The following is an 11,677-nucleotide window of genomic DNA, read 5'->3' on the forward strand; positions in this document are numbered from 1 at the left end:
ATTTCGATAATTGAATTATCATAGTGAGGCAAAACCTACCAGCTAAGAAATAAATACTGCTGTGTTGAACTGATTACATAGGAAATAACAGTGTATCCATTACCTTGGAGACAATAAAGAGCATTTCGCATTGTATAACATTAATTAGCAAATAATACGTTCTGTAGGTTCTACCATGCAGGTAGATTGGAAAACAGTAAGACTATAAGCAGCAACTCAAGGTCTGAAGGTGAAGTCGTACTGCTGACTGTAGAGAGGTGTGATAGCAGTAAGGTGTTTCCCTCAGACAATCAGCATCTGCAGCAATGCTGCATCCTCACAAGGAAGGACGGGTTTAGAAAAAGGTAGACCCTAAGAATGTCACGCCTCACCTTACCTCACGGATTTCCGTTTTCGGCGGTAATGCTCTTTGGAGAACGGAGCTAGCACGTCAAAAACCTCTCACAGAAAACTGTACACGACCTGTCTTTAGCAGTTGTCCCATGGGTTCTGCGGTCACGTTTGCAGGTCATTAAGACCAACATTAATCGAACTTCCTTTTGAGATACCTCAAGAAACACCCTTCCACAATGTGGCCAACCGGGAAGTGACATCAACCTTCATGCCCGTAACAACACAGGAGACCAAGTTGGTCACACTTAAATCCTTCCTGAAATACTAATGATACGAAAATAGTTACTTACGCTTTTGTATAAGTTACTTTCAGTTTAAATTACAAAATCCATGGCTATCAATATATATATATATATATATATATATACTGAATCTACCGAAAAATAGACTGTATTAAATGGAGAAATATCACATCATTGATAATACGTATAATAAATTCACTTAGCATTGTTTGCTTGAATCTTCCCGTTGAATCCTTCCGTTGATGTTTAGGACTGGCATTGATCAGTCTCTTACTGGCATATGTGCATACTGTGCGTATTGTCTCGATATAACTTTAATTCACGAGCATTGTAAGCAAAAATGGATAATGGCTAGCAGTGGAATCCAGATCGCGCGTTTCGTCCTATTTGGGACTCGTTAGCCGGATCAATTGCAGTCCTAAATGCCAATGTGAAGATTCAACCAAACAATACTAAGTGAATTTAAACTTCACCCCATTGCACAAGCAAGTGGCTATCAGGACTCAGTAGCTGAGTGGAGTACGCGATGGTGTTTGAAACGAACACTACTGAGTTCGAGTCTCACAGTGAACATCAGTTCTGAGATGCATGTACATCCAGCTGACGAGTCTCAGATATGACGAATCGTGCGTCCTGGATTCCACTGCTAACCCCTATCCATGTTTGCTTACAATACGTACAATACTTTTTATATGACAGATATATTAGAAAACCATTGAATCTAAAACAATATTGATAATCGAAATGTACATTATCACAATTCGAATAAAAAAATGACTGAGAAGTACACTCATATCTAGATATACTAAATGTTTTAACTAAGTACATAACAATGTTCATCAACATTATGTTCACTTAATACTTGATATCAAACTAATATAACGATGAATGATATAAAAAGTTATGTGAATTTCCTCCAAAAAATTGATATTCTCTTTCTTTATCCATTCATAAAATAGTATATTTGCGCCTAGATCATTTTAATCAGAAGTACACCAATCGAGATATCTATGATTTATTTATATTTAAACAGAAAATTGAATAATGATTTATTTTCTAATATCATGTGAAAACAAAATGGATAAACGATTGAACATAGATGTCCGGTTTATTACTACATTAAGTAATAGAATAAAGTACTGATAACTACATAAACCAATAAGTAATCATTAAATGTAGTGTAGTGAACAAGAACACTAGTGTCGACAATCAAATATAATACCGCACAACATTACAGAATATCTCATTAAAATATGAGAACCATATATAGAACAGTTAATTTGCAAACTATTAATCAATTGTCTTAATTTGACTCTTTCTTCTGAAAATAACCGTCCATAGTCTCCGATTATAATAGTTCATGCATTTTCGTACCAATTGCATGCTGTTCCCGTTCTCTTCTTATCGATCTTCCACTGAAATACATTCAATACCCGACCATCACCATACACTACTTGTGTGGATATCAGTAACCCACACCACAGTAGTAGGTTCTTTTTTTCTCTTTTCTTTTTTGAAGTTATTCAATATACATGATATTGAAATAACATTGACCTGAATATTAAAGGTCTAAAAATTTAATAAAACTATTGATATATTTTGTATTTTGTTTTTATATATACAAATGTCATCCCTATTTTTCCTTTAGTGCCGAGAAAAAGTATTCCATTGATGTATTAGCTAATTCCTCATCTAAAGTGCTATATGAACATTTGTTGGTTTGATTTTACTGATTTACATATTTAAATTCTTATGATTTATGATAAGAATAATAATTTCTATTAGGCAAAAATAGAATATACTCACTGCTCTGCTGTTAGGTGAATTATAATTAGTAATCTGGAACGGATAACTCAGAACATTAAACATTTCAGTTGAACTAATCCATTCAATGTAAATATACATAAAAATTTAGGAGAAAGTTAAGTAACCCAGATAGCGGTTTCATGTGCATTAAATGTAAGTTCCCACTGGAAAAACATGTTGTTCCACAACTTATTGAAAACCACAGAAAATTAAATAATTGTCTTGGTTTTAATTTAATAATCCACAACAGTACTTATATACAATTATACAAAAGATCTAACTTGAAAGGTTCTATTCCTGTGTTAAAACATGGTAGTTTTTGACCAACAATTCAAAATCGAATAGTTCATGCTTTTTAGACTTTAGTTAGTATATGATGAAATACATTAATTTAATATATTCGTTAGGCAACTAGCTTACTCCGTTTGGTGTCGGTTCATTCTGAAAATTATTTTTAAAGTGATCTTGATCAGCCACAATTAAGTGTTTATCAGTGATTTGCTCTGAAACTAATTGACTTTAATCTTATTACAGCCAATGAAAACGGCCAATTATGTGGTAAAACTGCAGAATATTGATTAAGTTGAATGTTTATTGTACTGGTGAAACGTTAGGGCAGCTGAAAATGTGGAATGCCAAATTCTGTAGCATATGCCGTTAGAATATAAGGATGTGGTTCCATCTTACACAGTTTTCTGAGGGCTTTCTTTTGAGGAGTTCCAATACGGGGGAAAAATAGAAGCCAGAAATAAATTGAGTAATTCAAATTTCAAATGAAGCAAGCACGATTACATGTTCAGGACCATTTTCGATCGTCACAGCGAAAGCAAGCTGCACACGCACACAAGGTATAACTGTTTTTAAAATAAATCTCAGTCACCTTATTGTTACTCCGGAATCACTCATTGATTGTGATTTCACTGTCGTTTTCTGTTCACAAAGTTCGCTTACCTACTTTTTTACACCTGTTATCTCCGATGGTGTATAGGCCACCGACCAGCATTCTCCAACCCATTCTGTCGTGGGCCTTCCTTTCTAGTTCTATCCAGTTTTTGTTCATTCTTCTCATCTCTGTCTCCGTTTCCCACCGTATTGTGTTCTTTGGTCTTCCTCTTCTCCTTTGACCCTGAGGATTCCATGTGAGGGCTGTATCAGATCCACTATACTCATCAATGATGCTGCCCAGATATGTGAAGGTTTATACATCCTCCAAAGCTTCTCTGTCAAGCGTGATTCGATTGGTGCATGTTGTGTTCTATCAAAGAATCTTGATTTTCTCTTTGTGTATGTTGAGACTGACTGCTGCTGAAGCTGCTGCTGCTACACTGGTCATCTTGACCTGCAGTTGTTGTCGCATATGCGATAGGAGAGCCAGATCATCTACGAAATCTAGATAATCAGTCTGCATCCTAGTTGTCCATTGTATCATGTGCTTCACCCAGATGTTGGCGTCTTCATAATCCAGTCGATCACCAGGAGAAAGAGGAAGGGTGAGAGTAAACAATCTTGCCTGACACCGGTCTTTAATTCGAACGAGTCAGTGAACTGTCCTCCATGAACAATTTTGCAGTCTAATCCATCATAGAAATTCCGTACGATGTTGATCATCTTCTCAGGCACTCTGTAGTGTCAAAGAAGCCTCCATAGTGTTGTCCTGTCCACAATATCAAATGCTTTCTCGTAGTCAATAAAGTTGATGTAGAGTGATGAATTCCATTCAATTGATTGTTTCACAATGATACGTAAAGTTGCGATTTATTCAGTACACGATCGATCCTTACAGAATTCAGCCTGTTGGTCTCGAGTCCTTCATTCTGTTTAAGAATACCCTGTTGAAGACTTTTCCTGGTATTGAGAGAAGAGTGATGCCTCTGTAATTCTCATACCTGCTGAGATCGCCTTTCTTTGATATTTTTATCAGAAGTCCTTCTTTCCAGTCTGTTGGTACTTGTTCTTCATCCCAAATCTTGGAGTATCTTTGCAGTTACTGCTACGTCCGCTTTCAGCGCTTCTGTTGAAATGTTGTCTAGTTTCGCTGCCTTACTGCTCTTGATCTGTCTGATGGCCATGCTAATCTCTTCAATTGTTTCGTACAGTTGTCTCACGTTTACTTCTCTTGCAGTCTTTTCTGCTGTCATTGCTAAATCTTTCACATATTTACGTTTGTCGGCTCTGATGCTCCTTTTCACTTGCTTGTTTACTTCTGTGTATTCGGCTTGTGCCTTGGCTTTTTTGCTCTCGTTCGGTTGATATTGATTGCTGTCTTCTTGTTCCTCCTTTCTTGAATCTTAGCCAGTCCATCAACAGTGTTTCATACCTTGTGATGGTGCTTCTTTTGGCCCAGAACCTCCTGACATATTGAAGTGATTGCCTCTTTTATCCCTTATCAGTTGCTCACCATAGTAGTTCCCTCTCCATTAAGTAGATCATGAAAGGCCTATAACTTATTGTTGAAAGCTATCTTGAATTTGTTGAGTCTGTCAGTATTCCGAAGAAAGGCCATATTGAACTTTTGTGATGTTGTCTGCCCCGTTGTCCAGTGCTTCTTAAGTTTTAATTTCATCTTGGTGACCAGCGAATGACGATCTGATTCTATATCAGCTCCTCTTCTGGTTCTCACATCCTCCATCGTCCTCCTGAACTTTTTGTTAATGAAGATTTGTGAAATTTGATTATGTATAGTATGAACCGGTTAAGTCCATGTGGCTTAATGTATACGTTTATGTGGGAATATGGTGCGGCCTATGACCAATTTGTTTAAGGCATATAGGTTTGCAAATCTCTCACCATTTTCGTTCCTTTCTCCCAGTGAGTGCACAACGTCCCATGACGTTTTCATATTCCGTGTTGTCCTTTCCAACCCTAGCATTTAGGTTCCCTATCAGAATGTTCGAGTCCTTTGTTGGGTATTTCTCGACGATTGACTGCAGCCTATCGTAGAATTGATCTTTCACGTCTTCATTGTTATCGTTGGTAGGCACATAGCATTGGATGATGTTCATTGTAATGCAGTCTTTCTTTGTTTCGAAAGAGGCTTTGACAATCCTGAATCTATGAGTTTGCCATCCTATAAGTGCTTTTTGTGCTTGCTTGGATAGCATCAGTACAATGCCCTATGTATGTGGGGAATTTTCTTCTTCATAGCCGGAGTATATCAGTAGCTCTCCTGAAGCGTCCAACCTGCGTCCAATGTGTTTCATTGATTTCAAGTACCTCCACGTCGTGTCTTTTCATTTCGCAGCAATTTTATGGCTCTCCCAGTCTCCCACATTGTACGGACATTCCATATACCTAAATAAATGGCTACTCTAGTTGTCAGAAGAGACATCGACCTCGTGGCTTCTGAGGGAACTCAGCTTTCATCATGAGACATCATTACTCTTCTAAATGAAGACCTTCTAACTTCCAGAGCAGAGTTTAAGTGGTTTGAACTATTTTTCCTGATTAGAGTTTTTTAAGCGAGTCAGTTTTCTACGGGATAGGGTCTCCAACCCCAAGCTCAACCCTCCTCCTTTATCCGGGCTTAGGACCAGCAAAAACCCAAGAGGGGCTCCAGGTGGATTACAAAGCTCATTTAGACTACTTTTACAAAATATTACTAGAAATTCTCAGTTAATTAATTTTATCTGCTTAATTTTATTTTAGCACAGAAGTTTAAATGAACAGAACAAAGACTTACGGATGAAAATTGGGGAGGACTGAACAAATGTTTAGACCTATTTTGAATCTTTTTATAAGTATGCACATCAGATTCTCCTTATGGAATCGGAATGTTGTATCTGGATAGCCAACTGTCATATCCCGTGAGTCGTTACAGTTATGTGAGCATCGACTCTATTTTGTTTGCAGTTTTACTATTTTATTTCATAGTTGGGAACCACTGTGATTTCTCGATCTTACTGCTTATACTAAGAATCGAAAACTACTATAATTCCCACTACTTAAAGTAAGAACATAGAAAATTGGTGTATTGGAGATTTATTAACTCTCTAAAAACACGTCTCCAAACAACTCCCAAAATCACGTTATCACTAAACCAAATAGTAGTCATTCGTGTGCTAATTTTTACACACGCTTTATATTATCACATTAGGAGGGGATACGTACAGTTACTGTAGGAACAAATTAAACATAGTTCTCCTGAACTAATATCGAGAATTTAATTATCACAATGAGTGAGAGTTCACACTTGTCATTTAAAACAAACTTCCTAATGAATAGATACGAGGAAATATTGACCTCGAAATTTCACACTGAACGAAGTCCCCACCTATCAGTCTGACTAAAATTCAAAATGAATCAATACATAAAATGTTGCTCTAAATAATCTGGTCTTATCCAGTCATATCACCGAAAAACTACTACCATACAACAAGTTCATTGTACATATCTATTCTGAAATCGTTCATATTTGCGACTGTACAACTTTGCTAATGAAATCGCATATATATATATATATATATATATATATATATATATATATATATATATCTGAGTGTAAACAGGTCTTCTTATTTGATTTTGCAAGTCAGTAGTCGCGCTATATTCTTCAATCTATAAGATTCAGCTTGTTGTGATGGACACAGAGTCAAAATAGATACAGCCGTGATAGCACTAAAAAGTAACGTCATGAAACCAATGCTCCGGTTTCATATTGATGTCATATAACTGATCAGATTTGATTGTTGACATGGACTGCATGGTGTTTTGCACTACAAGTTAATCTTTAACAATAAACAACTCAATGCTAATTCTCAATGTAGCCTTCCATAGAGCTATATATTTGACTGCAGCTGATAGAATGTTTTGAAATTAAAATTATTGGTGGGTATCACTAATTTGAAAAGTGTATCTGTAATACCCACAATGTTCGTGCTTCATAAATTTATTGCACTTCTTTTACCTGGTGTTCATGTCAAAGACATTATAACCAAACTTAGCTCCATCACTGTTATTTTATAGAAATAAGATAATTCATAATTTATTACAGATTGGTAATTGATGTCTGTTTTCTTACATGCCGAGTGAATTCTGTTTAACATAAGGATATATGTAACAGTTCATCTGCAATTGTAAATGTATGTTGCTCATAAATCCTACCCTGCAAGTGACTAGGGCTCAAAGCTTTTTATCGTTCGGTACTAAATATCTAACATCAGGTCTTCATTTTATTAAATATCGTAGAAACAACAATTGACACAGAGTAGCATGAATTCATATTTTCTAAACATTTTTACCAAACCTACTTATACAAAACTTGATAAAATCCAAATTTTTCAATCAAACCGATATATTTATGAAATTTCATCTGTTATTCGAACCTGTAGTTTTAGTTCAAATAATAATCAGTAGTATTTGTTTTTCCAAATGGAAATACACAATCGAACAGCCATTTCTTTATTTTTCTGATGAATACAAATAAATGGAGCAGAGAAAACATTCATTTACTTAATTTGTACAATCGTTATTATAGTCAGTTGATATGCTAGTCAATGGTAAAATAGTATGGTGTTGAATAAATAGAAAATTTGAAGTGGTATTGTGTCACGAATACATTAAGGATACTGACAAGATGTTGTGCAATAATTAATTAGTAAAAAATGCAAAGTTGATGACAAATCTTCACCTGATGGATAGTAAGTACAATGCAATTAAATTTTGTAATAACAGCCAATTAATAGCTATTAAAATAATAATTGTAAAGGAATAGAAAAAACTATTAGTTATACAGCCAAAGTAAATGAAATCGTCACAAAGAAAGGTTTCCTAATAAATCGTCTTTATTCTTCTTCAATTTCTTTATTGAATAATATAATTCGACAAAAGTCACTGTTAACTCCCAAACCATGTTAATATTAAAAGCTTAGGTTCGTATGTGAGATTGTAAATCGAGTATAAATTTAAAGAATTCCAAATACTAGCGTTTAGTTAACTAGTAGAAAATTAGTCCAGGAAATTATTGTAAAGTGAGTACGGGCTTCGATTATCAATCTTGTTTCTTTTTAGTAATCCATCAATGAACAAAAATTGACTTCTAAAAAACACGTTGATCGTATAACTGTATAGGATTTAAGAATTTGTATCATTTGCTATGTATACCTTGTTTTTCTATATCCATAGTTATATATAGAAATTTGGAGGATTTGCGAAATACTCGATCACTTCTAAACGTCTGACAGTCGTAAGTCGTTATGATTTATTTATCAGATACATAATCTGCATAACAAATGAACGTATAGTGATATAGCTACGGATGAAAATGTTAAACGTGAATGTGTCCAACTATTTTACTTAGCTTTAATGACTGTATTTAATTTTGTTTTGTTTTTTTATACTCGTGCCTAACCCATACAGTGGGAATCAAAACATAAATAGTTATTGTTTATTTGTTATTAAGAAGTTGTAGATGAAAAGAATTATTTCAGGTTGACTTTTATTCATTGCTTCAAGCTTCCTGGTATGTAGACATTATGTTACTGAATTTCTAGATGATAACAATGGAAAAATATATCAGGAGCTATAAACTAATCTAGCGCATTCCGATCTCTATTTATTTTTCAGTTTAATCCTAATGACTATTATCTAGTCCAATTACTGTTGTCACTAAATTGAATGGAGTTTGTCTTGCCTTCACAAGCACTTATTACTTAAGAGCACTGTATCAATTTATTGATCATGCACGTCTTGATACTTTGGTGCTAATTCGCCATACATTTTTTATTTTTGCAGCTCGCTTTAGGTTCAAGAATTATTTTTATCACTGATTACATTTTTGACAGCCTACTGATAATATTCTGTGTATTATTAATAAATTGCATTTTTGCAATTCTTATTATATGTGAAAACAAAATCACTGTTTTGCATAAATGACAGCAAAATCTATACATTGCGTGTTCCATATGAAATATGAGTGAAATGTGGTGTGTCAACAATCTGTATGAGAAACTCTTTGATTTGAATTGATTACACTGTATTATAAATAAAATTAGTATGGAATTAGAAACGGACGTCAAAAGGATGAATAGCAACTGGAAACAACTGGAAATGACTACCTGGAACAGAGTCCACAGGAGAATGCTGGTGGATGGCCTATGCTTCCACGAAGGGCAACCGGCGCAAGTAAGTAAACAAATGTAATTATAACCTCTATTGTAACTGGAGCAATATGTCAAGTAGTCAAAAAAGTTTTTTTTTGAATTATTGAATTATTTACAGGGATAATTTTATGTAACTCAATTAATGAATGCACAGAATAAAATTCTATACTTATCGATGTTTGTACAGTCTTTTTCAATAATCTTCGAAGTGAAACTGATGATATCACCTCACTCAGAACCAGTGGTTATAGAGACTAGATAATTCTGAAGGCTGATTATTGTGAAGTTAAAACTATCATTCGTTAACATCCACTTAAATAATGAACAAAGTACAACACAATTAGTGCATATTTCATGTATGATGATAAAACTTTTTTCAATTTATTCATTAAAATGTATTTATCACCCTCTTTGGAGCTACACAAAATATTAACTATTGACTGACATTAGCTTATGGGACCTTAAGGGTAAAGAGTGGGTCAAAATGCTATTAAAATAAACATTTTTTCACTGATTCATTTCTTTCATCATAAATGTCATATAAAATAATCATTTCGATAAAATTCCTATGATTTCTAACTTTTTCTAGAAAACCGTGCACAAAACTCATTGTGGATGTTATCAAAACATTTTACTGGTGTTCTGTTCTCTGAACTCGATGGTTTAATCTTGAAGTTTTCATTATTATTCTGACCAACATCAGTAGAACAATCTTCGGGTGAGATTAATTTATTTGGACTTCTCCACATCTAACTGGTACCTTGTCCTGTTGAACTTGATCCTGATTAGTTATTACTGACCTTTATCCTGAGATTTTTGGGTATATTTATTTTGAATGACTCTCTCTTTAACTTGATTACAGATTCTATATTCGTCCATGATATTTCTCAGTTGGCTGGCAAATTGGTTCTTTTGAGACGGTTTCGTTAATTTATGAGTGACTTGAGTGTCAGGCTTCTAAAAATTCTCTGGTCTTCTTTGCAATCTCTCCAACTAAGATCTCAACAATTTTCATGTCGAATATGTGGTCACAGTTGTCAATGTTTATTGATATAAGTGAGTAAACGTCGAGGCGTCACACAGCTACTTGGTGTTCAGGTAGGCGAAGATGAAGAAGATACTCACTTTGTTCGAAACAATGCTCTTCTCAGTTGAAATATTATTTCATAGATGACGTTCGTCTTTTCTTGTTCTTTTTCATTTCATCCTGTGGATTATTTGAAGTAATTTTCCTGGTTTATCCGCTATGCCTATTCCAAAATGCCTCAATAATTTTGTTGTAATCTTTTATTGGTTCTTTATATATGGTAGCATGATCATTTTGCCGATCCCTACATTTGATTTCGTTTATGTTGATACGTTTAACCGACATTTTCTATATGGATGCATGAACAACCGTTATTTTGGCAAATTTTCAACAGCACTTTTTTACTTTGCTGTTTTGTAAGTGTTTTCGCTCTTGGTTTTGAAAATCTCATTGACAATCGTTTCGTCTGTTTGTAGATTTTACTGTTCAGTTAACAATATGTTGTTAGGCTTAGGTATATGAATGGCCTGAAGGTTACTAGTATCCATCAAAATATTGGCATAACATTTTTGACAGTATGAATGACGCGACAATTAATAAAGTTTCATTGACAAAACTGCATGCTAATTACAGATGAGTGCAGAAATAGCACAACAAACGTTCATACATAAAACGTTTAGACACAATTTTATTCTAAAGAGAAAATATTTGTTCAATGAAATCAAAATCAATATGGCATTTAGCGTTATAAATATATTCCCTACTGAAAAAGATCATTTCTTCTACCAGAAGTATTAAAAAATCTTTCCCAGTAACTAAAATTTAACTCTAATTCTGTGAAACGAAACGTGAGATTTCTATTTAGTAGTTGAATAGTTTTTATCATTACTGAAAAATATAATGATCCAATGTTTAATTTCAGTAAAATACACCACAGAAAAGAATCACACTAATTTTGGGATGGTGGAGAAGATTTGTAGCTCAGGTGGATGATTTTGATGGAGTTTTGTTCTCTGAGCTGAATGGTTTGGTCGTGGAGCTCTCATCGTCCTTCTGAAGGACATCATCAGCACTTCACTTCTACTCGAAATTTGTGCTGATGTCCTTCAGAA

Source organism: Schistosoma mansoni, chromosome 1, assembly GCF_000237925.1.
Source record: "Schistosoma mansoni strain Puerto Rico chromosome 1, complete genome".
In the NCBI taxonomy this organism is placed as follows: domain Eukaryota; kingdom Metazoa; phylum Platyhelminthes; class Trematoda; order Strigeidida; family Schistosomatidae; genus Schistosoma; species Schistosoma mansoni.